Source organism: Hyperoodon ampullatus, assembly GCF_949752795.1.
Source record: "Hyperoodon ampullatus genome assembly, chromosome: 9".
In the NCBI taxonomy this organism is placed as follows: domain Eukaryota; kingdom Metazoa; phylum Chordata; class Mammalia; order Artiodactyla; family Ziphiidae; genus Hyperoodon; species Hyperoodon ampullatus.
The window spans coordinates 48,492,748-48,519,618 of NC_136922.1; the positions used below are offsets into that span (position 1 = coordinate 48,492,748).

Consider the following 26,871-nt stretch of genomic DNA (forward strand, 5'->3'; position numbering starts at 1 on the left):
TGTCAAGCAAGGCCCCTCCCTCAGAGCTCCAAGTCTTTGCTTCTTTACACACTGAGAGTTGTGTCCATTTGGACACACATCGGGGTTTCTATTTGGGTTCACCATCTTTCTTCCCACATTCTGTGTGGAGGCGAAACAGAGAGAGTGGAAAAGCAGAGGATGTAGAAAGAAAGGGAGTTTGAGAGAGAAGGAAAATTAGAGTGAACAGGAGAGAGAATGGGTGTGAATCTGCTTCATTTTGAGATTACCTCTCTTCAAGTTTTCTTTCCATCGTGTTCATTAGGGACCACTGCCCCACAGTGTTCGTTGTTCAGCGAACAAACAAAACTAAGGCTGATAAAAGCAGCCCTGGTTGCCAGCGGGCCTGCTGCACCTGTATTTACTTGGGGGCCTAGGGGGATGGCTAGACCCCAAACCTAGTGGCCCTCCCACTAGTTTTCTTTACCACTTTCCCCCCTCTGCCCCCTGTCCCTTAGCCTGCTTTCCCTTCAAACACCTAGATCGCGTTGCCAAGTCGAAGCTGGAGGACCCTTTAAAAAGTTACAGAAGCGGTCACCCTCCCTGGACAAACGAGTCATTTTAAGAAGGAGGCTCTGGAGGCACAAAGGTCTTGGGCCCAAGAGTTTAAAAGCGAGTACAGCGATTGGGGATTTCAGGGCAGCCAACAGACAGGCGGGCGTCCAGGGCTCCCCTCGGGGCCGGGGTGAAAGAAGGGACGGGGGAGGACAGGAGCCGGAGGGCGGGCAGAAGCAGAAGGCGACAGGAACGCCCGCGCCCGCATCTGGCTCCCACGCGCCGCTGTCTGCGGGGAACGTGGGGCCGGATAATGGAATTCAGGAGGCAGAGATCCTCCCAGAGCCAGCCACTGTCTTGTACAGATTTGTAGAGAAAGCCTCACTGTAATTAAAACCGTACAGTCAGATTAATTCAATGTGCTGCTCGGCAGCGATTTTAATAGTAAAAATCCGCTTTAAAATTGAATTAGGGTCGAAGAAAATTTCTGCGAGACTCGCCGGGCTTGCCAGTTTTCATTGAAGCCAGCCCAAGCTGGACTTGGACGGTGGCTGCACAGTGTCGTCCCCACCCTCTACCGTGGCCCTAGAAAAAGGTGGGGGGAGGGGGGAGGGGACTGATCAACTTGGGGCGCCAGTTTGGGCACGAGGCTGGGCGGCCTGAGCCAGGCCCAGGCAGAGGCGCAGGGCCTGGGATTACCCTTCAGATCTCCGGGTTCAAGGCAATGCAGATTTTTGACACCCAGGACTCCCCCTTCCCTCCCTTATCGCGAAGTTTACGGCCCAGGTAGGGTTTAGGGAAAGAGAGCCCTACTGTATCTTGAAGCCATTTCCCACTGTGTGTTCTCGCGTGCGGGGAGGTTGGAGCCCTCTCTGTTTGGACGCTCCAGTGACAGACAGGAGAAAGCTATGGTCCTCTCCATCCCCACCCCCTTTCTCTTCTTGAAAGTCTTCCAAAAATTAAGAGTAATATTTCAAGCAGGCTTTCAAAATGTCTCCCAAGCTTTGATTTGGCTAACTGCCACCCTTACCCTCCCTCCTCACTCCCTATCCTTTGCATCTCTGGTGGTGGTGACATAAGCGTTAGTATTATTATGTTTTTACCCTTTAAGGTTAGACACCTTAGAGCTGAAAACGTGCCCCAAAGTTCCTGGAAGAGGTGGCGGCCGAGGGCTAGCCGAGAGGCTCTCGCTTGAGACCGGCTGGCAGGGCAGGGGGAGGGCTGAGGGAGCTGGACCCGGCTCTTTCCCGAGGACAAACGGGTTTTCAAGGGCCCAGAAATGGTCCCAGGCTGACCCCCGCCCCCACGGACCCGGCCCTTGCAGTGGCCTCCTAGGCTGCTGAATATACGCGCGCGCACACACACGCGCATACACACAACCTGAGACGAAAATTCCCTAACGAGTTAGTCACATCATCAGACCTGGGAAAACAAAAACCACTGTGGGTCCCTGCTCCTCCGGCAACATGCGCAGACGCTTTAATTGCGGCAAATTGTCACTCTGTCCCCTTTTCATTTTCTCGCTCCTCCGTTTATTTTTAGTACATTTCGAATGCCTACACACTTCCCTAGTAAAGAGAGCGCGGAGCAATTATTGCCTTTGCCTTCAGGGTCTGTTTTGCCAGTCGCTGAATGGAGATGGAGTAAACAGGGGGGAAAGCGCGGCTCGTTATTGGTCTTGCTTATTTCAGGTGGAGGACGGTAAATAACTCTCCCTACAGGGCTACCCCCTCCTCGTTTCGCGGGTCCCAATTATCTGGAAGAAAGGAGATGCGTCCCCCTCCCTTTTCCTCCCATCACACCCCACTCCGCGTGCGCCAAGTTTTACTGGAACCCAGCAAATCCTGCCAGAATTGGCGGGATCCTCAGAGAGTAGTTAGGAAAAGAGAATCCCACAAAGGCCCAGCTCTTAATTCTGTATGGAATAGAAAGACGCAACGTGAGCAGGCTTCTTCCCCGCCCCCCCTCCCATGCAGGGAAATGGGGTCCTTTTTCTCTGAGGGCTACGTGGGTGTTAGACACCCCCAGGTAGGTGACAAAGAGCCTTTATGGGGGTACTTCTCCGTCCAAGGAAGCTTTGAGATTGGTTTGGAACAGTTTTGGACAGTCTGTTAGGACGGCTATCGATCAACATTGCTGATGTTCTAAATATTAGCCAGGAATTCTTAGAGGAGAACTTTAACTGTCGAGATATGAAGTGCTGTCTGGAACGCTGCTGAGGGCCATTCTTCGCCCTACCGTCTTTTCTCTCCAACTTCATGCGACAGGCACAGCGGCCTGGGGAGGAGAGGGAGGCAGGTGTCTGCGGCAGCAGCCGCCGAAAGCGGTATCCGGCGTCCTGCAGATGGATCCGAAACAAATCAGTTCAGGATTAACTTGCCTGACTGCTGAATTGTCTCCAACTGCCAAAGCTGCTGGGCCGCGCCTGCCGGGGCGGGTTCGGTTACTCGTGTGTCCTGAGCACGCTGTCTCTCCTCTGTCCCGGCCCACTGGCGGGCCGACCTGGGACCTGTCCGGCACCGGGGCCGGCTGGCAGGACGTTTTAAAGGAATGCAGCGAGTATGAACGGCTCCATTCTCTCACACACACCCTTCCTATTTCTTTTTTATGAAAACATTTACAAGGTACCTAATTTCAGATCGTGGAAATAAATTTCATGCTAGGATATATTTTACAAAACATGTACTCTTTCGTGGCCGGAAGACGTTTAATTAAAACCACACTTTGACACGTTGCGTTTCAAAGCGAAGTCACACCAGCGCAGAAGGCTAATTCATATTCAGGATGCAGCCTGTAATCCACGTTGTTTGAAAACGCCAGCCCAGGCAACATGTGCTCGCCCTGCTCGCCTGAGGACTGGCTTGGGTTAGCTGCCTGGTCTTGGGAAGATAGAAGAAAGCTTCCTGCAGCACCTTTAATGTCCTTAGAGTAACACCTACAGCATGGTCAGAGGGTTCCAGGCACTGGAGTTTAATCAGGAGAGCAGACAGGGACAGATGTTGAGGCAGGGAGCCTGGAGAAGAAGTCTCCGTGGGACTGAGAGTCCCGAGCTCCCTAGCCATCTTCTTGCTCCGTGGCTGACCTGCACTAGAGGAAAGGGAATCTCCCCCACCCCTCTAACTACCTCGGTTCCTGAAGACCCAAAATACGAAGGAGTAGGAAGTTTCTCTGCCCCAGCTGATTTGTGGGCATAGCTCTCAGGGTTCTCACGGAGGAGGCAGCATTGGTTTCCAGAAGCCTTTGCCCTACCAACTGCATTTTTGTAGTTGTCCTCAATAATCTTCCTTTTTACCCTCCTTTGCCATTGACAAGTCCCAACTTAAGTAAGAGGGGAACAGCCCCATATGGGAAGGACGTGCTCCCAGTTCAGCTGGTTTACCAACACTCTGGCCGGCACAAAGAGCTAATGGCCAGCCTCACCTGCTGGGATGGGCAGGAGCTAGAAAGTACCCTAAGGTCAGCACAGATGGGAGACAAAGAGACTGCAGGGCCGTCTGGGTTAGGGCTGAGAGGATCCCTGGAAACAGCAGCCCCAGAGGCTGAAGCTGTATGGAGGCTGGGCTCCAAGTCACTGTCCTGTCTGCACCTCAGTGTTTTCCACCTGACTCCCATCTGCTAGTCTTGTCTTTTCTCAAAGATGACAGTGAGTTGTCATCTAAGTTCTGGGACATGAATTTGAGACTTATGTTAGTTCAATTCTACCCAAAACCCCCTTCACTTATCACAGCCACTCCCAAGACAGGGATTTTGCTTCAACTGGGGGCAGTGAAAATTACTGATTGGCTGATGGACTTTTTTTTTTTTCAGGTTTATATTTTCTTTCAAATACACCATTATTTTCCTAAAGCACAAAGATAAGTCAGTTTAAGAAAACCCCAAATTCATTGTTCAAGAAGTATTTTAAACAACATGGCTATCTCATCTTGAAGGCTCTTTTGATTTTATTGGGCCAGTTTAGGAGAAAGCTGGATTTCTGCAAAGGCAACCCCAAAACACAATTGTGATAACCTCTTTTTCTCTGTTCAGAGGTTACCAACCAGCACTTCTGAAGGTTCAGTGGGTATCTCCTTCACAAATAGAGGTGGATGTTGGCAGCTAAATGTTTTTTTTTTTTTTTTTTTTTTGCGGTACGCGGGCCTCTCACTGTTGTGGCCTCTCCCATTGCGGAGCACAGGCTCCGGACGCGCAGGCTCAGCGGCCATGGCTCACGGGCCCAGCCGCTCCGCGGCATGTGGGATCCTCCCAGACCGGGGCACGAACCCGTGTCCCCTGCATTGGCAGGCGGACTCTCAACCACTGCGCCACCAGGGAAGCCCCAGCTAAATGTTTAATAGTATGTCAACTTAATACTTATTGGTCAAATACTACTGACCTTAGATTAACAGATAAGACCTTGAAGTCACCCTTTAGTAGCTTGCACTTCGGAGGGCTGGGGTGGAACTCTGGTTCACACCCTCCAAAAAAAAAAAAAAAGGCTATGTTATAATGGAAGGATCTGGTGGATGAGGAAGACCTAAGAGACAAACAGAGGCACTGCTGGGATGGTTTTAAGCATCACATTGTTTGAAATGAGCACCAAAAAGTATGTACCTGACCAAATGCATTTGAAGCCTAATCCTACATTGGAGGCTTGTGAATTACACAAAAGGGGAGAGGAGCTGCAAATAATAATCCCCACCTGTTTTATTTCAGTGATACGAACAAGCAGTTTTCCTGTCACAGACAGAAGCACTCTAAGGGGTGCTGAAGGCCCATTTGTGGGCAGTAATTCTGGCAAGGATATATGGCGGGAAGAGTACAGGGTGGTTGGTAACTGTCAGGACAGTGCTGCAGTGAGGGCAGGCAGCAGTGCTGTGTGCAGACGGGGCAGGATAGGTAATATTTCCCAGCTGGCCCACCCTTTCTGCAGCCCCAGAGAATCAATCTCATCCTTTCCAACCTCAGAGGTTGGGTGGAGGTGGAAGAGGCCCAGCGGGTCTGGAGATCCATGTCATGTCTCTACCTTTCTGGCTCCTTCTGCCCTTCTATAATTAGCCCCATTTCACAGATGTGGGAGCTAACCCACGGATCTCGCCACACAGACCACTTTGGTGTCTGGGAAAGGGAGAGGGGTGGAGAGCCACAGGTGCTCTGCCTGCCCAGCAACAATGAGGTCTGGGGATGGGGGTGGAGAAAGAGTCAGTTTGGGTTTTTTCTCAAGCCAGGCCTGTACATGTAATGTTTCTGCTTCTGAGACTCATTTGGTCAATGAAGTAGGAGTGATTTTCATGTGACAGATCAGGCTCAGGAGATAAAACACTGACACAAATCTCAGGGCTCTGAAGGCAGCAGTCCTCAAGATTCCTTGACTTCCCGTCATTGCTCTTTGAACAGACTCCTCTCTTCTTTTTCTTAAATTCTGACTACTTTAACCCTTCCTTGTAGTAAATGTATGTGTAGTTATAAAATATGTCTATTTTCCACAGGAATCCAGCGTGCCAAGGCGAGAATCAATATTAAAACACTACTTTTATTTTTAAAGTGGGTTTCAAAGGCCTATTGTGGGGGGACCGCGATGTCAATGTGACCCGGAGATGCAGTAAGAGCAGCATTCTATTGGCCGCCAACGCCGCCCCGGGCTCCGCCATACTTGGCTCACGTGTGCACCTTATCATGCAAATCCGACGACTGGGGCATGCGCACTGCTTCCCTGGCGGGGTACCCGCCTTCAGCTCGTAGTTGGGATCAAGGCTTCCAGATGCGCAATAATTAGGTTTCCTCATTAAGCAAAGGTTTCCCCATCATTGCCCTCCTCCCACCGTTCTCAGCCGAGGAGCTCCTTACAAAATAAGCTGCTTACTCGCCGCCCCGCCCTCACCCCCACCTCATCTCTGCCGATCCCAACTTCGGTCCACGGCTCTTACTTCTTTTTAGGATCTTTGCATTTTAAGGTGCTTTACATACCTCTCCATTATTCTTTTTCTTTTCTTTTGACCTGCTTTAAAGGATATTAATATCTGATTCTCCCTTAGATCCCTTCCCTCATCTCTCCCTCTCAACGAGGTAAAAAATTCCCTAGCGATCGCTCTGAGAGGACGAGAGGGTCAACACCGCTGCTCCCCATTGCACTGGCTTTGACCACCCCCCCGCCCCCGGGCCGTGGGGGTTTCAGTCCAAAGCGCAGGAGCGTGGATGGCCCTGGAACTCGGTAGGCGCTAGAGCCCGTCACCAGTCAAGCCCAACCGTCCATCCCCAGGCATCAGGCCGCTGAGAAAAACCAAGGACAGCATTTGGAAGCCCGTCTGGATGTGTGGGGTGCTGCTCTTCGGCTCTGAGCCCCCGCCTCGCTGGAGAAGCGTACAACTCGGGGAACTCCTCCAAGGTGTCCTCCGAACTTCTCCAGGACCCCCTATGCGGGCACTGGGACCCCAGGGATCCATCTCCTTAGAGCAGAATAGCCTTTTCTGGAAAGAAATCGCAGTAGGCGAGAAATAGCCACCATTACGTTCAAAGTCTCCCGCGGGAAAGCTCCGTGACTCTCTCTGCTGGGAGCTCTGCTTGACCCGCGTGCGGCGTCGCGGCGAGGACAGCGCCCACACGCGCTCCCGGAGTCGCGGTCAGCTCGTTCTCCCTGGTATCGCTCCTTTGGCTTTCAGTTACTCTCAGCTTACCTGCAGGGCGAACGGATTTGTATTTTTCCACAAAAAAACCTCCTGCCATGGATTCCCCCAGGTTCCCCCTTCCCCCTTATCCGACCTTAACCAAGAGAAGGGCGAGAGAGGGGTTTGATTCTCTGATATGACACGAATAATTGTTGCATCATGTAACTTCCTACATCTTGGTTTTAATTTGCAGTGAACCAAACAAAGATATTTGCAATTTAAAAATAAGCACTCGATTTAATAAATGGGAACATTGTGCACGGAAGACTATGTCCTCTCCCCCCCCACCCAAGCCCCTTCAGAAGACGTTATTAGCTCTGACAGCATGCCGCTCAGGTTTGCGGAGAGGATTTTGTAAAGGGATGACAGACAGGAAGGCCAGCAATCATGGGCTCCTTGGGCTGAGGCTTTTTTTTTTCTTTCTTTCTTTCTTTCTTTTTTTTTTTTTTTTATCAGAATGTTCTGTTCGATGCCATTTATCCTTGATGATAGAAAATTGCGCTGTTGCCAGGACGCTGCTGCTGCCGCTGAAATAGAGGGCAGGAGCCACATTTCCATTTTCCGGCTTGAAAGCTATTCAAATGAATTTGCAGAGAGGGGGGAACGTCTAGCGATAAACAAATGAGAATAAATCGAGTTCCCCTTTCCATTCTTTCCTTTAAATGGGTAGCTCTTCATTTCCGATATACAGATTTTTGTTCATCAGTGTTTGGGAATACCTGGGAGATAGTGTAAGCCAACGTACAATTTATTTTGATGCTCTTAAAGTGACTAACCACATAAACATTTAAAAAGAATGTATGTCTAAATATATATAAAGTATAAGAATTATATATACATAGATCCCGTACATACCTGCCTTCACACAATTCCAAACTACAGTGGAGGATAAACTCTTAGCAGAGTTTCAATTGAATGTAATTTGCAGGCAATGCGCTGGCTGGCAATGGTAGTTATGGACTTCTTACCAGTTTGCATATATGTATTGTTAGATGGGATCGATTTTAAAGCCCTCTCCCCGTGTTATATATTTTGGACACTATGTAATTTAATTACCCTGTAGATCTTAGCTGATTTAAACACTTTCCCTTCCCTCAATAGATAAAAGTCACCCTCTTTCTTTCAAGTTAATTTTCTAAACCTACCTTTGAAGTTTTGTTTCTAAGTTGGCAAATACAAGTCAAAAGAGTTAGTGCACAGCGCCTTTAAAGAACATGAAACAGAGACTGAAGCCTGCACTTCCCTTCCTTAAAATTTAGATTCTTTGCTAGATTAAAAAGATCATATATTAGTAGGAACTTAAGGGATCATGCCCCAAATATGACATTTTAAAAATGAAAACTTCTTAAAAAAATCCAAACCACTAGACTACGTATAAAAACATTAGCAATGTCCTGACAGAAACTATAAAGCTTGTGAGACCACCACTACGTTTTAACAATTAAATAACTTTTATTGAATTCTAACTTTAATTTTTTTTCCAAAGTCAGATCCCGGCGCTTAGAAAATTTTCAGTAATATAAAGGCTTTTCAAATACAGCGACGAATTGTATTTAAGATTTCAACTGGTACTTTAAACTTGAAAAAAAGAAAACCCACCCGGCAATATTTTAAAACTTAACACTGTTTAACTGAGTCGTGGGTCTCTAACTACTATATTTTTAGCTACAAGATTGTTTCCGAGTAATAGGTAACCGTTGGCCAAACCAGGATTGCAGAGAGAATAATAGTGTAAAATCAGAAAAAGAGAAGGGCGGAGAGTGAGTTGATACTGATGTTCCGAACTTTTCCAGTTGAATTTTCGGGTAACTCCCTCCACGCATCCTTGATTTCTAGTTACTGATTCCGAAACAATCCTAGTTCCAGCTGAAAATGTCCCCTTAACAAATTCGCATGATAATGAGAAGAAAATTAACAACACCGTCAGATGAAGCTACATAAAGCAAAGAAACGGCCCAAGAAAGTCCAATTTGCTTGTATTTGCTGTGGTTAAAGCAACTGGAGGTGAATGTAGAGTGTTTAAGCACTGAAAGAGATTCTTTTCCCCTTATCCTTGGCCCTGGGAATTGTGTTCCGGACAAAAAGCTTCACGGGCCGGCTGCTTTTCCAGTTGAGGCAATTCACGAGGTTCCCCGGTGAATTCCCCTCCAGGTACGAGCTGGGGGCGGACGGCGGGAGTCCGGCACCGCCGGGACGCGGCGTGGGCGCTGGCGCGGGGCGGCTGGGCTCCAGCAGAGGGGACTCCCACCCCCACCCCCGCACCCCTTGCCCTGGAAAGAGCCTGGCTCCAAGCTCCACGCGGCTCCGCCGGGACGGGCGTAATGGACTTTACGCAGAAGGAGGTGGAACCCCTATGGGTGCCAGGGCGGGGGTGAGCGCGGGAAGGACCCCCAGTTCCCCAGTGGCGGGTGGTGTCGAGACCTCTCTCCCGGGTCCATCCTGCGGTGTCTTTGTCTCGAGCCACTTCCTGGGCTTTGGCCACGAAGCGTGGGCCGGTTTGGAGAGTGGCCTCCAGCCAGGGGCGGGAGGCGAAACTAGGAGGAGGTGGTGAAAGGACAGAAATGGTCTTCGAGTGCTAACCTAGAGGCACTGGGAAGAGTGAACCCGATGGAGTTGCCCGAAGGAAAAGCAGGGCTCAGCTGGGTGAAGGGGGTTTAGGCGTTGGGAACTTCTCGTTGTTTATGGGTGTATGTGTGCCTGGGCGTGCAGAGTTGCGGAAGAGTTGAGTTTGGGGTGAAATTGTATAAACCAAGAGGGGAGATCGTGGGGGTCACACCCGGGGCTGAGAGAGCCTCCGCTCCCACCCCCGCAATCCGGTTCTCCGCGGAGTACCGAGTCCCTGTAAAACTGCACGTTGAGCTACTCTCTGGCGCGCCCTCCTCTAAGTAACGCAGCTAAAAATCACAGTCAAGTTTGGAAGAGGGGAGATTTTTCTCCCCCTCCAAGAGGTGTATACACTAAGCATTAAAAACGAAAGCGATTTTTTTCCCCTTTACATTCTGAGATTCCAAGAATAGGGGACTTGCCTTTTTCCTCGACAAAGTACAAGCACTTCTGAAAGATGGTAGAAACACTCGCTCTTGAGGGTTTCCACCATCCAGGAATGCCACACGCGGTGGAAACACAAAAGCTCAACATTTTGGTATTTTAAAAGATTTTACCCTCTTTTAAATCCTCTGCGTAAATGCCAGTTGCAAGGTGAAAGTGATTTCGTGTGAAAACATGCGGCAGGGTTCCCTTCCCTTTTCATGTGTACTAGCAGCTGCAAAACATTCCAAATGAGCTAGAAGGTCATTGTGGAGACTTATTAATATGACATTCAGTGCTGGCCTCATGAACTAGCCAAAAGTCTTGCCCCAGAAAAAAACAGAAAGCAAGTGTGCTTAAAAATACAAAGTACTCTAAATTCTGTATTGCTTCTCAAATCCCAAATAACTTTTCATAGCTAGCCTTTGCGCTATTAACCCTCCCCATTCAAACTCCGTTTCTCCCGTGTTCTGGGGCTGCATTTGTACTTATTGCTTAGGTCTCCAGAGCTTTGAGATGTGCAACGCAAACAGTAAAGAATCACATTAATCCTGCTTTGATCTCCGAAGGGAGATCATAGCAGAAATCAGGTCACCACACAGATAGACACTGCTGTGAAAAGGAGCCCCCGTCCTTTAATTTTTTTTCCTTTTTTTTTTTTTAAAGTATTTCTTCGAGATATCTCTCCTGGTTTCAGGACAACCGTGGCCAGTTGGCAAATTGGAAAGTGTCAGTATGATCTATGAATAACTTTTTATTTAAAAGCTGGACAATTAAGCTTCTTATATGGAGCCACTTTTTGTCTTATAGCTCTGGATACTGGAGTTAAGGTACTCATCTTGTTTACCTGGTTATTTACAAAAATACCTAAGACCATGTTTCAAATACATGCCCCCAATGCAACCTCCACAGGAGCTTAATTGCCTGGGAAAAAAAAGCTGTATTTCCTTTGCTTTTTTTACCCTGGAGTCCTGTAGGCATAGAATAATGGTTGTTAATCTGCTTAGATAATTTAAGATTTAAAGATTAGAAGGCCTATACTGACAATTTCAAAATTCAAGACTGAGTGCTTTGGCTAAGGAAAGCTTAGGAGATGACAGATGTGATAAAAGAACTGCCAAAAACTAGACTTTATTAAAACTAAAAGGTGTGATGTTTTTGTGGCTTTTAAAGATATGCTTGTTATAATGCTCACTCAATCCAAATGTGTCCCTAAACAAACAACTACAGGGGTATTTTATTTTATGCTACCTGATATTTATGCACACAATACAGTATTTCACTCTGCTTGCATATATACACTCAGATCAATTTTACAGTGCTTTTCAAACACTTCCCATGTATATAAATAGAGTTAATCAATTAGTTTAGTTAGTAGAGCTGAGCTACATACTCAACAAAAGTGATGTGTACATAAACATTTGTGCTATATACACATCCTTATTTCTCAGTTTTCTGTCATAGCTTCAACATTATATTGCAAGAGGCAGCTTAGGAAGTTACAGCTGCCACCCAGTTTTCTTCAGATCTTGTAGAATGGGAGGAACACATGCAGATATCTGAATTCATTAAAAAACTTTTTCTCCTTCCAGTCATCCCTATGACAGTTGATTTTCATTTAACCTCAGTGGGCCAGCCTCCATGACAGCCCAAATCACACTGACACTGAGGCTACCCAAATGCTTTTACAAGTAGGACAAAGTACATTAAACTGCTTTACATCAAATGTGTCCTTTTAAAGTGATTTTAGACAACTAGCTTGGGAGCACAGCTTGGAAGGAGGACTAAAATGGAAAGAGAGAGTTCAGGAAGGAAGAGGGCAAGGAGAGAAAGGAGGTGAAGGAAAAAGAACCACAGGAGGGATTATTTAGGCAGAGAAATCTTTAGTGGTCATAGACTGTGTCCTGTGAATTGCTGAGGTTATTTTCAGACTCAGTGTCTGTTCTCACTTTAGTGGCCTCCCTTTTCCCTGATCCATTCCTCTAAATCTGCAACCATTAAAATCAGGTTCTAGATAATTTGCTGTGGAAGCTACCACAATATTTCTTGATAGGATGTTAGAGATATTTTATTGGATACAGATACATAAAGCATTGCAGTAAGCATCCCAGGAATGCTCATTTTGGTGATATTTAGCTGAAAAACATGTGGTCACATTCACATGAGCTGATTTGTGCATTGTCTTACTTGTGACTTAACCTGCCTCTACAGTTCATTTTGTAAGCTAACTTTATGCATATTTTGAAGTCAAAAGTACTTTCTGGAAAAAGCAACAAATGTTGGTTACTTCTCAGTCCGTAAAGATGGAAATCAGCATTATATCTTAATTATATTTAGAGTTTTGCTAAAAATTCTAATCTCTTCAATCTGCTCTTTTCCTTTTACCAAATCCCAAGAGGCTGGCATGTCACATGTGTGTAAAAGGAAAGAATAGACCTCCTTGTCTTTTTAATTAAAGTTTATGCAGCTTGCAGAAAGTAGTAATTTTCTAGAAAATTAGATCATTTTAGGTCACTATAGCTCCACTCTTCTATCTTTAACATGGTTCTAAGCAAATCTTGCCCTTTAAAAACCATCCACTAAAAGCAAAGAAGAAGTATTCAGATTTAAAGTACTTGGATTTAGAAATATGACCCCCCCACACACAAGAATAGGTATAAATGACGGACCCTACCATATATGCTCAGTGTGACAACTCACGTTGGTTTCTGTACGGCCTATCAGAGTAACATGTGGCAGGTACCCATTCCTGCTTGTTGGAAACAGCATCACTGTTACCTCCTTCCTGATTCTGGGGTTTATGATTCACACGCACAAAAGGACCTTTTAAAGTCACTGATCATTTTCTAAACAAGGTAGAAATCAAATTCAGCCAGAAGTAATCAAGGTATTGAATCAACAGATAAAAAATCCCCACAACACTTGGCAAAGAATGGGGGTCTTTTTCTCATTAAAAAATGTTAGACTTACTTTTAGGGGATCCACCTAAAATTTCTAGTGGCTCCCCATTGCCTATAGAGGAAAGACGCACTTTGTAGTCTGCCATACCTGAGGAGTTTTAGAACCTGGGGTGACCACGGAGGGCTCTGGAGTCAGACTGCTGGATAATCTTGAACCTCAGTTTCCTTCCTGTATAATTGGAATAACAATAGAATTGACTTATCTGGTAATGGTAGAATTAAGTGAAATAAATGCCTATAAAACGCTTAACAAGGTGCTTTATGAAAAGTAAATGTTCAAAGAATACCAGTTAATGCTTAACATTAACATTAATATAGAGCTTAACAAGGCCTTTTGGTTTCTGTTTCTGCATATGCTATCCCCTTATTCTAGAAAGCTCTCCCTGGCCCATTGCACACCTGGCTAACTTCTCACCTCTCCACCTTTGGTCAAGTAATACCATCCTGGGAGTCTTTTCCGATGCTTGAAATTAGGTGTCTGTCTTTATGCCTCTATTTTGTAGGTTTTACTGTCATTGTTGATTTATTTATCTGTCTCCCTGATTAGAGTATAAGCTGTGGCAAGCATAATATAGTATTTATCTTTCTTTCTCAGAGCTCACACTCAGCCTGATGGACAGCAAATACGCCATACATGTATGTTGAATGAATAAATATTCAATCTTTTCTTTCTGTTTTTCTTATTTGTAAATGAGTTGTAATTGGATGAATTCTTCTACATTTAGTTTTTGCTACTTAGTATCCCTCAAGGAGAGTGCTCAAAGGAAGATAACATTTATTCCCATAAGTAACTTTATGTAGAGTTTTGCTTGTGGACTCTGTATTTTCAGGACAAAATATCTTCTGTAAGTTTCCCATTTTAACTGAAGAACTCATGGACAAGTTGGGTTACCTGTCCAATCCTTAGACATTTGACCATACTACTATTCAACATGTGGCATATGCATGTTCCTTGGATAGTGATTTGGATTATCTGTATGAGTGTTAATAGTTAGGTTTCAACTATCACAATGCCCTGGCCAAGTGGGCTTCCAATGAATCCAATTATTCAATTAGTTTAGAGGATATATGTAAAAGGATATATGTAAAAGTCATTAATAGAGATTGGAGGGACCATAAACATCTTCAAAAGACCATTCAGGCTTGTTTCACTGGTATCTTGGGTTCAACAACTCTTGAACAGAAATCCAGGGAAACCCTCACTATGGAAGGCTAATCTGATGGAAGAGCAGTATAAACCATGATATACGAGAATATAGAATATTGTAACCTACTGTACAGAAAGTATTTACACAAGCCAGGGACCAATACTCTGCAGCTGAGCCCTCATAACTGGGTCTGCTTCAATAAGTAGGTCAGAATTCTTTGTAATCATTTCATTAATTGTCAGAAACAGTTATTACTGGAGTGTTTGAAAGCAGTTTGTTTTCTTAAGATTAATCACCCCCTGCAAAGCTTATTTAATTAGATTTGAAAACTCTCTTCCACGAAAGGAACAGTTAAGCTGATTTGGCATCTTGGAATTATCAAATGTTTCAAAGGCACAAGGTCCAAATTAACTAGATTTTCCTGGAATAACGATAAATATATGGGTTAAGTGAAAATAATGATGATTCCTGGGGTTCTGCTCATGTAAACCACAATTAATGTTTATAAACTTTCTTCTAGTCCCCTCAAAAATAAAATAAAAGCAGGGACTTCCCTGGTAGTTCAGTGGTTAAGAATCCGCCTGCCAATGCAGGGGACATGGGTTCGAGCCCTGGTCCGGGAAGATCCCACATGCCGCAGAGCAACTAAGCCCACGCACCACAACTACTGAGCCTGCGCTCTAGAGCTCGCAAGCTACGACTACTGAGCCTGCGTGCCACAACTACTGAAGCCCATGCACCTAGAGCCCATGCTCCACAACGAGAAGCCACCGCAATGAGAAGCCTGCACACCACAACGAAGAATAGCCCCCGCTCACCGCAACTAGAGAAAGCCCACGCAGCAACAAAGACCCAACGCAGCCAAAAATAAATAAACAAGCAAGCAAACAAATAAATAAAGCAATACAAAATTTAAAAATAAAAAAGGAATTTCCACACCATTGTGGGAACAATAGAATTTCCATTGATGATGAAGGGATATTAGGCTCTTCAAACTAAAGAACAAAGTAAATATTTTTACTTGGTTGCAGGTCCAGAGAATGGGCCTCACAGCTGCTTGCAAGAAAAGGTCATGCAGCTTATGTTCTTGCACCCAGGCAAGGTACTCCTATGCTATCAGTCCTACTCAAAGCCCAGTGCAGCCCTAACCCCACGCTCACATGTTCCTATGAGGCATTTCAGTTACCTGCTCAGACAAAGGAGATCAAGGAAAGGGGAAAAAAAACAGAGAGACAGGAATTTGTTTTTGCACCAGGCATAAGACGATATGCGGTATGGAATTTTAAATAACTAGTGAGGAAAATGGTAAGGGTTGCGATGCAAGTGGATCTTTCCATTTCTGCCACTTCTTTTGTGCCACTTCCTATTTATTTATGCTCCACATATTTCCATGATGGATTTGAAGTGGCTTTAATAACTGACATATAAAATAAATATTTTACTCCTCCCACTCTCACTCCAGACTCAAGTTAGGGAGTTGCTCACAGCAGGCTGACCAAGAAACTTTTGCCAATGGAACTAATCATTCACTAGTTTTATGATTAACACAGTGACATGCATAAAAACCCTTGCTTTCTTTTTCCTGTGTAGATAATATTGGTAGAGAAAAAGACAGCCTTCTTTCCTCCTTCCAAATACCAAAATCAGTTTTTGCTACGTAAATATGGCCTAGCTGGTCCATCTATCAACTGTATTTAAAAGATATTAAAACTAGAGTCTACAACTTCTCTTGGAAGACTATTTCTTGTGGTTGCTGAAAGGATAGTGTAAAAACTTTTTATTGTTTCAGATTGGACCTCCCAAGCCTGACTGTGAATTTTTATGCCTGAGTACCTAAAAAACTCCAAGAAAAACACAGCTCAAACCACCACATTTTGCTTGCTTTCAGGTTCAAACCCTATAAAACCACCACATTTTGTATGGTTTCCACCCCAAACCATAAGTTGGCATGGGATCCCACTCGATGCTTTCTGCTCAGGTCTAATTGAAATGTTTACCAACCTTGACAACATTTTTGACTAACTTGTCACTAACTTGGAATGCAATTGAAACAAGCTGAGTTCTCAGCAATAATTTCTTCATTAGGATCCTTTTACCCGACCCCCTGCCACCCAACTGGGGACACAGAGTCATTGCATTGTCCCCGGTCAATCATTGTTACTTCCTCTGTGACATTCTACTCATGCTTGCCTTGTCTTGGACCTTTCTAACTCTTTTCTTCCCCTAAAAATGAACCTCTTCTGTGTATTATTCCTCCACTCTGTGTACTTTGAAGCTAATCAGATAAATCAGCTCTTGCATTAAAGAGTTAATGGATTTAAAATTTTTTAGGGAATGCATAGGGCCCTAGATTATAAGTTCCTGTGGTCAGGCATATCTCTTGCTGACCATTTGGAGTTTCCAGGTCAAATATCAATACAAGATTTTTATTTGCTAAATCTGGCACACCTAGGACCGTTGTATCTCCACCTTCTAGAAACCCCCCACACGGGTGCTCAATAAATATTGGCTGACTGAATGAATAAATGAAAATAGCAGGGGATATATACCTTGGGATCTTTTGATTCTCTCTAAATTACATTGCATAGGGAGTTGGCTTACCCTGTAGGCCTGGACCTATTTGGTACGGTCTTAGGTATCTGCGTTTTTGAGAGAGATTGAGATAGGCGTGGTCTTGACTTTCTTCATTCTGCTTTTTTCATGTGACCATTGTTCTAGAAGGGCATCCTTCTTCCTTGGAGGAGCCTGTGGGATAGAAAGGGGTAAGGGAGTGAACACCTGCTGTTAGCTCATAGCTCACCAAGGGAAGAGCAATCCTGACAATTGGGTTGGGAGGTCTTGAGAGAGTGGGGACATTAACTGATTGCTTCCTGCTGCCATTCTTTCTCCACCAGAAGTGGAAGCTCCCTTGATAACCACATATACAAATAGAAGCCTCCTGGGAATCCACGGGTACTTGGAGTGGGGAGTAATAATAGCAGTTTGGGCTGACTAGAATCTTTTATAAATAGTCCTAATGCCTCCAAACTCATCAGCATGAGAATTCTTAAGGTCTCCGTGGAAGGGAAAAAACTGTCTCAACATGTTTATTTTATAATTAGGTTAAATTATCAATTACATTTATCACTGAAACTGCTGTAAAATCATAAGGGTGCTTTTACATTAGGAGCTAGGGGCCATTGGACATAAAGGCAGTGTTGACTTTGTCTTCATTTTTGCATCTACTGTTTTCTTCAGGAAGTTCCAGAACTTTCCTAGTACTTTGATATACTCTCATAAAAATGTGACTTGGAAAGGGAAGAACTAGCATCATATGTTAGCATGTTGTCTGTTTATTTAGAGCTGTGACTAAAGTTCATGGGAGATCTATCTTCATATATTGGCTGCCCCTGAAAGACAAGGGAATGACTTTAACCTTGAGACAAATCAACTCTAAGCCAGACTGAACCCAGAATTCACACTCCATCCCACACACTCCCTCAAGTTCTGTTCTGTGAGTGGATTATCTCTGATGCTTGTTTATCTGATTTCTAGAATCTTTTTCTGGCCTTAGGCACTGACAGATATAGGAAACTATGTGCTGTCTGGCTACTGAATTCTGTTCCTCTAACAAAACAAGGTCAAAATGCCTTAAAGTCCTCTCTAGGAAGAGTACTCTCAAAGGTGTGGAATTTTGGTTTTCTACACATGATGATTAAAAACGTGGGCTTCGGAGTCAGATCTGTGTGGAATGGAATCCTGTATCTGTCCATTTAGTAGCTTGAATCAAGTTGCTTTACTCTTCTCAGCTCCAGTTTTCTCGTATACTAAGGGGAGATACTTATAGTACTTACTGTATAGGGTGCTTGTTAGAATTAAATGACCTACTGCATGGAGAGTCTAGCTCACATATAGTAAGTGCTCAACAAAGGAGAGCCATTACTGTTCAAAATCTGGAACAGAAGATTTTCTTTTTAAACAGACTCTCAGAATGTTTCTGTTCAACAAACACACCTGTATGGCCTGGATTGTGCTTATGAGCCATGATGGAAGCTGTGGCAATAATGTCCCTGCACTTGGTTGGCCGCATTCCTGGCCCTTCCCCTGAATGTCCAGCTTCTGGTTTAACTGGAAGTTGGGAGGCAGGGTCAGGACACTCTTGCACCCTCTGACATAGCAAAGACTGGAGCCCTGTGGGAAAGTGGGTGAGGCATCCCTGGTGCCAACCCAAATTGCCTCTGACATTCCTGGCTGCTCCTCCCCCCACCCCCAGCTTTCTGGGGGTTGTTTTGGGGATGGTGCATTCCCAGCACTGTAAAGGTGGTGGCTGAGCCTGGGGCTCTGCTGGGTTTCTGGCCTTGCTTCCGAACTTCCAGTGCTCTTTTGGCTCAACCAGAAGTTCAGTTGTGGGATGGCCTGGTGGTGTGTGTTGGCCTGGGAGAGTGTGGGTGGGGTGCAAGGGAAAACACTTAAGCAATGAATTTAGAGGCCCTGGGGATGTTGGATTCTTTTTTTAAATGGAATTTTACTTCATGTCATTTATCCTTTCTATCTACTCTTAGCTTTCAAAGGGTTCAATCCCACCAGGAGTACAAGGGCCATTGAAGATGAGTTGTGGAAATAGATTAGAGGAAGAAGGAAGAAGTTGAGATGGGTTCCTTCCTTCAGCAATGTCTCTTCTCCTGGAATCTCTCCAACACTTTCTCCTCCTAGCAGTTTTTTTCCCTGTTAGTCTTTTTAAAATGTCCATCCAGGGCTTCCCTGGTGGCGTAGTGGTTGAGAGTCCGCCTGCCGATGCAGGGGACACGGGTTCGTGCCCCGGTCCAGGAAGATCCCACATGCCGCGGAGCGGCTGGGCTCGTGAGCCATGGCCGCTGAGCCTGCGCGTCCGGAGCCTGTGCTCCGCAGTGGGAGAGGCCGCAGCAGTGAGAGGCCAGCTTACCGCAAAAAAAAAAAAAAAAAAAAATGTTCATCCATTTCTGGCCATCCACAGAAAAAGAACTGAGGTTAAAGGTTGAGGAGCCTCAAAATTCTTGTTTTTCCTTATTTGTTCACCCTTCTAGCCCTTTCATTCTTTTTTTGCTCTTCTTAGAGCATGTTAAAAGGGAGCTTTTAAATTAATACTCAAAACATGGGAAAAAACTTCAGAGGAAAATAAAACAGAGGGAAACAAGGCTAGTAAAGTAGGAAGACGGAAAGGAGGAGAAGGAAGTGTGAGCCCCTCAATCCCAAGTTGACCAGAAATGGCCCAGGGTTAATATGGAGAGGGCAAGGCCTCTTGTCTGTCTTAAACTTCAGAAAGGAATTTGCTGAAATTTGGTAAAAATGGAAAGGAGAATTTGAGGGGGCGAAAACCTCACCCACAAGACTAGTGATTATATTGAACAATTCAAAGTGTTGAGGAAATCTAGCCATATGTCTGCAGATGATGCATCCAGATAGACCAAAAGGATTAGAATTATCTCTTGATACTGGTAATTTTTTTTGGGTGACGGATATGATGTATTTTATATATAAGGTAAGCATTATAACTATAGGCTTGCTGTAACAGGCTTTATTTTTTTATTGAGTGTACATTTAGTTCACATTTATTTATTTTGAGCATATTTGAAACATCCACCAATTCTGGTAGAGTCAGAGCAAAATAAAAAGATAATTCCTCTACTTATAGGAGCAATAAATTAAGGAGGAGACCCCCTGCAAATAGGAAAAAGCCAATTAACTTATGTCATGATGGGGGTGGGGGAAATAGGGAGGGGTTGGTAAAAAGGTGTGAGGTGATAAAATGTGCTAATTAATTAGATGGAGGAATGCTTTCACAAGGTATACATATATCAAATCATCACAATATACACTTTAAATATCTTAGAATTTTATTTGTAAATTATACCTCAGTAAAGCTGGAAAAACACTATTAAGAAGAGCAAATGCTTTCCATTCGTGGGATTATATTACCTGTATGGCTTTATATAATAAACTTTCTAAATGCTATTGCAATGGTAAAAGACCCCACTTGGAAAGAATCCCAGGTGTGTCATTCCTCCAGCAGAAGGTCAGGGAGTGGCCACATTTGTCTTTGTGTCTCCTGTGCTATTACAGTGCTGGGCACACACCAGTGTTTCTCAAGCCAAACCAAACTGATGGAGAATAGTGAAGGCGGAAGTTATCTGTTTGTTTGCTTATTTCAGCTTTCTTATTCTCTTGTTGGTAATCAGGTTTAGGAACCTATTCCCATTTTTCTCCTGAGACTAAACTCCCAGAATATTCTAATTAAAAAATATTTTTGGCCCCTATTTGTTAAGCGCTTATTATGTATCAGGCCTTTAAATGTCTTGGGTGCTCAGTACTCCTCACAGGTGATATCACCTAATGCTTGCACAGTCTGGTGATACAGGAGTCCTGACTGTTGTACGCAACACCTTGCTCATTCCAGGGCTCAATACAGCTTAAACAATAGCAGCAACAGCTGTGAGAGGAATCCAAGGACCAATTTGTTGGAATAAAACAAAACAGGGTTTTACCATATGGGAGATATCTCTCAGATGGGTTTATTAGATGTAGGATGATTTTTCTTGTAGCCTAAGGGCTTTCTGGAGGGAATCTGAAATCTTTTCACTATGCCCACATCATTGCCAGATGTGGAAGTAGTGAAATAGACCTTATCCTGTGTGTGTGCATGCACACACACATACGCATATGTGCATGTGTAAAAGTGGCAAATTCTGGCTCATAAACTGAATTTCAGATTATCTCACTCTCACTTTCTTATGCAAAAGTTTTTTCATGAACCTTCTAAATATGCAGCAGGACTCCTGCCCCCCCCTCCATTTGAATAAACTATAGGTTATATCATGTTCACCAATATGTAAAACCAGAGGCAGTAAAATAATGATAAACATGGTAATTTCATAAAAGAGCTTGTTGGTCTTGTCCTCTAATAGTAGGAGGTAATGTAGTGCCCCACCAAAACTTAAAAATTCATAATGATTATTGATACCATTAATCAGAATTTGCCATGTGAACAGCTCAGGGATCTGTTGTATTAAGCTGTCATGTGGTTGCAATCATACTTTTTTTTTTCTTTTTTCATACTTTTTAAACTGCCATCAGAGGTAACTGTCAGCAACACCATATCTTCTCTCAATTACGGCTTCAGGTCCCCAGGGTTCCATCCTGAGTCCAGGGAAATTTGTACGGTTTGCTAATGACCTGCTGATTGTCTGCACAAAAGCAAAATTCAGGCAACACAGTGATTCCACACAAAAGCAAAGGACTGTCTGCTGTCAAAATAATACCACACTCTAACTTTGATAAAGGTTTTTTAACTGACTACAAGGTACTATTTGGTGCTAAAACGAGTGGCAGAAATAATGTTTATTCAAATAACTAACAAGTTGGCAGCAGGGAGGAAAATTTCAGGAGTGTGTGTGTGTGTGTGTGTGTGTGTGTGTGTGTGCGTGTAAAAAGGATACTGTTTAGATAGCTGTTTCTGTTCAGATTTTTGGTTCTGATTTTGAAAGGTACAGAAACTAGCAAATATCCGTTTCAACTGAATATTCACGTTGGTAATTATTAATATACTTTAATAATATACCACCAAAGTGTTTTATTTCTAGGTAGTGAAAATGTGTGCTGAACACTACATTGACTTATCTACCTATTTATTCCTTGACCTACCTCTATGGTGTGCCTCAGGGAGCAGGTTTGGGGTTGTAGAGAGCTGGGTGAAGCCATCTCAATACTCTCCGTGGGTGTGTCTGCCCCACAGCATCTCCCCTCTAAACCTGAGGACACAGAAGAGAATCATTTAAAATCCTACCCTGCTCCCTTTTTCCCTGCCCCCATGCTCCACTGGCTCTGCAGGCTGGCCAGTATGTATGTGTGTCTAAGGGGCTGGTTCTTCCTTAGGGGACTTGTCACCAAGTCATTTATCTGTTTAGTGATGGAGGAGAACTCCTGCTAAGGCTGTGACCCAGTTTCCAAAGCTTTATTCCAAGACCTGATTTATTTGATTGTTCATTCATTCATTTATTCTTTTTTCTTTAATTTTTTTATTTTTGGCTGCGTTGGGTCTTCGTTGCTGTGCGGAGGCCTTCTCTAGCTGTGAAGAGTAGGGGCCACTCTCCCTTGCGTGGGCTTCTCATTGCCGTGGTTTCTCCTGCTGCGGAGCATAGGCTCTAGGCATGCAGGCCTCAGTAGTTGTGGCACGCAGGTTCACTAGCTGTGGCACACGGGCTTAGCTGCTCCGCGGCATGCGGGATCCTCCTGGACCAGGGCTTGAACCCGTGTCTCCAACATTGGCAGGCGGATTCCCAACCACTACACCACCAGGGAAACCCCATTCATTATTCTTTCACTCATTTGGTGATTTTTAAACCTGTTACTATATATCAGGCCCTATCTAACCACTGGGATGATAATGATGAGCCTCAGCCCTTAAGCCCCTTGTGGACCAGTAGGAGTCAACTGGCAGTTACCAAATTCTTGATAAACTGTCAAGGATCCCTTCTCAGCTCAGTCTTGAAAGGATTTAAAGAGAATGTGAGTTGCAACATGTTGGCAAAATGAAAGCTCCTCCACTAAACTGTAAGCTTGTTTAGGGCAAGAAGTGAGGCTTGTCCTTGAAATTATTTATAGCTCTGAGCACAGGAAGCATATACATCACATGTCTAAAAAATATCGGTGTAATTTTTGAAATGTGTAAGAATCTTCAGCAATGGACAGTAAATTGCAGATGTCAAGAGTAGGGGTTTGGGGGTCAGTTATGGGTTTGGCTTCCACTGATATAGCTTCACTTAGTAACTTGTGATGGCCCTTGCCTCATCAAATTATTATCCATTTCAAAACATATGTGTTTAGCAACAGATACACCAGTGCATGTGCTAGGTGTTGTGGAGTCAAGAGTGAAAGAGATAGAAACAGGATCTTTCCTCCTGTAGCTAGCTCACAGTAGAGGAAGTGTAGGGATCTCAGAACAGATACAGATAATTCCAATAAAATGTGTTAAGTTTTGTGAGAAACGAGTACTACTGTTACCTAGACTACCTAAAAGGAGGGGTCAGGAGGTCAGGGAGAAGAGTGCTCCAGGCATCAGGGACAACGTGCAAAGGCCTGGAGGCGAGAATGATCCATGGTGCATTCCAGGGACTTAAATATATTCAGAGTCATTGAATTGTCACCTGCAATGAGAGGAGCTTGAGATGAGGCTGGGGAGGTGAGCAGGGCCAGATCCTGAGGGACCTTGTAGGGAATGCTAAGTAGTTTGAACTCCATTGAAAATCAAAGGGAATTTATTGAAGGGATTTGAGTAGGGCAGTGCCACAGTGAAATTTGTTTTTGGATGATTGCTCTGGCTAGGCTACATATTGGATGCAGGATAGAGAGGGTGAGCTTTACCAGTTGGGAAGGCTTTTGCAGTAATCTGGGTGGAAGATGGCCCACAGTCAAACAGTATGGTATAGTGGAGAATGCATAAGCTTGAGAATCCAACAAGACTTGGCTCTAAAACTTACTTCCATGTGATTTTTAGCAAGTAACTATTTTACATAGTTTATTTTACACTTTCTCCTGCAAAATGGAGTAACTTTGACTGTCTGACGTGGGACTTAAATACTGTACATAAGCTGCCAGGTATTATATGACACACACTTCAGTAATGTCCCTTTCTGCTGCTCTTTCCTCTCTCCTGGTATTTCTTCCCCTTTAATGTACAACTTTATGCTTTTAAATAGGATCTTTTGTTACTGTTGTTGTTGGCCCTTTTTATCCCTGGACCATGTATATGGTGAAGGCTCCTCCTTTTAAAAATTCTGCCTTTGTGATAGCTGCAGTTCTACCAGAATGTTCTGGCCTATCACAAGGTTACCTCTGAAGAAGCTGGTTCTGTTGAGCACTTTATTCCGGTCTGGGCCATGTTATAACCAATGAAAAGCAAGCTTGGTAAAGATGAAAATTTTCACTCCTTTCCCTTTTGGAACTTTCTGGTAACTGCACTCTCCCCCTCATGCCCTTGGAATGCAGCTTTGGTGTTATCTTTGGCCATCCTCTGGGCTGCTTCTTAAGCACTTGTGGAGAGAGAACTTTGTATTTTTTACAGAACAGACCTTATTTTCACTCTGAGAATATTCCAAAATCCTGTCATATTTTCCTTTCTGACATCTCTAAAATTCTTCTTTTCCCATTGATCTCCAATAACTAAAATCCTTTTCCATATTTTGGCCCTCTTTTTCTTCTATTCCTTATAAATACCTCTATTGTGGTCTCTGTTCTTGAATTCTGTCTCTGTTAAAGCAATCTTCTTGCTGCCTTTATTATAGCATCTTTTTAAAATGCCTTCCCTGATATCTATGATCAGCATTAAATATGGACTTTAGGGACCTTCACTGATCTTCATTGCCTGATTATTTTTTTCCCTGCTGGTTCCCTATATATCTTCTTAATTTCTTAATATATGACCTCCTTATAGGTGTTTTTATTTTTTTCATTCACTTTTTGTTTTCCTAGGCAGTTTTCAATCTGTCTCCTCCCTAGCCAAGTACATTTTCTTTCCTTTTTACATGCCAAACCCAGCCTCAAACAAGTTTGTATCCTGAAACCCCTCTTATTTCTCCCATAGCTCTCTTCCTTATGTTTGCTGTCTCCCTCTTCATGATGATGGTCTTTTCTTTATCAGGTGATGCTATAGCTATGTGATTGAGTGTACGTATACTCTCTTTTGATACAAGCAGATCTATCATTTATTAAGGAAGGTCTTTGCTTAGCTGATTAAGTCCATTCTCTTGCTTTCATTGCCACCGCCTTGGTTTGGGGCTGACAACTGGTCTCACTGCCTCAGCTATCTTTCCCAGCTATTCTGTCCTTCACATGGATCTCAAAAATGTCTTTCTGATTTGGTCCCTTTCTCTTCTGAAACAGAACAAAACAAAACAAAACAAAACCACACAGCTTCTGCTTTCCCGAGCCTGTAGAATGAGATTTACCTTCCCCAGGTGTGCATCAGGAGTTTTCATACATGGCCCCTTTTCACCATTCTAGACTCATCCTGTCACTTTTTTACCCTCGATCCTAAATTCCAGTCACAAAGAACTGCTGGAGGAGGTCATTTACCTTATTTGGAGGTTTAGAATGGACTGCTACAGGACAAATATAGTTTGCAGAATTCTTTGCCATTTTTTTAAAACCAAAAGATTTCATGTAAAACTCTGTTTTTCTGGCTTATCTCAGAAAATAGGGCAGTACTGTACCATATACACACCTGGCAATGAAGAGTTAAGAGTTGAATGGTGGCTGCCCCTTTAGGTGAAGTGTCTTCTTTCTCCAATTTGCCACTGTTTCTGTCACTTTTTTTTGTGTCCCCAACATTGAGGCAAAGTGTCATTTTCCATTTACTACTGCTCCTGTGCTTTGTTCTGTCTTAAGTATTAAGAACATTAAGTATTAACAGTATTAAGAGAGAATTGTATCACATCTCAGTATCTACAGACTTACTGACAGATAAATAAAAGATGGGTAGATACTGTTTTGCATTTCAAGAAACATATGGGGCCCACTTCACTCTTTCATCCTTAGACCCTGTAGGAATCTAAGTTTGGATCTCTGACAGTGACTTAGCACTAAGGGTCTGTGTTCAAATCCTGCCTCCATCACTTACTAGCTGTGTGGTTTGGGGCAGGTTACTTTAGCATCCTCTGCCTTACTTTCACCTCTGCAAATTGGGGATAACATTAGCGTGTACCTCACAGAGTTTTTATGAAGATTATATGAGATAATCTATGTAGAGAATTTAGTAGAGGGATTGGAACATGGAAAGCATTCAATAAATCTTCACTACATTGTTATCACTATTATTATTTTTATAATTATTCTATTTTCCCCAAATCTAACGGTGGGAATATCAGATCCATGAGGGACATGGTTTTGGGCAGAGTCTTTTGGTGCCTGTTTAACCACACCTCCCTAGCACTCAATTTTGCCATTTATTAGCTATGGGCCTAGTCAAGTTCTTTAACCCCACTGTGCCTCCATTTTATCATCTGTAAAATGTTAACAATAACAGTATAATAATAGTATCCACATCTTTGGTTCTATATATCATCTGAGATAACTATGTACTATGTGTTATGGTGTCTGCCACATAGTAAGTATGCAGTAAATGGTAGCTGTTATTGTCATCAGCTACCCTGGCAAAATTTTGCCTTTGTTTCCCTGGAGATGTCACTTGATAGTTGTAAGGAGCCAGGGAGCCAGGTGATCCACCTGTATGTGATATACGTGGGGCCCATACTTTTACATGAGCTTTTCAATAATTGAGATATAATTCATATACCATAAAAATCACCCTATTAAAATATATAATCCAGTGGTTTTTGATATATTCACAAAGTTGTGCAATCATCACAACTATCTAATTCTAGAATGTTTTCATCATCCCCCCAAAGAAACCCGGTATCCGTTAGCTGTCATCCCTCAAACGTACCCCCCAGCCCTTGGCAAGCACTAATATGATTTCTATCTCTAGGGATTTGCCTATTCTAGATGTTTCATGTCGACAGAAAGCCGTATATTGTAATACGGCTGTGTACACTGGCTTTTGCCTGTGTGTTT

The 26,871-nt window shown here is 43.8% G+C and overlaps 1 long non-coding RNA gene across 1 annotated transcript; it reads right to left on the reverse strand.

Moving 5' to 3' along the window:
* Nucleotides 1-21,188: 21,188 nt before the first annotated feature.
* LOC307057861 lies at nt 21,189-25,611 on the reverse strand. Its single transcript, XR_013811073.1, has 3 exons — nt 25,523-25,611; nt 21,946-22,052; nt 21,189-21,488 (listed from the first exon to the last, which is right to left on the reverse strand). It is a non-coding gene; the product is annotated as an uncharacterized lncRNA (long non-coding RNA).
* Nucleotides 25,612-26,871: the final 1,260 nt, after the last annotated feature.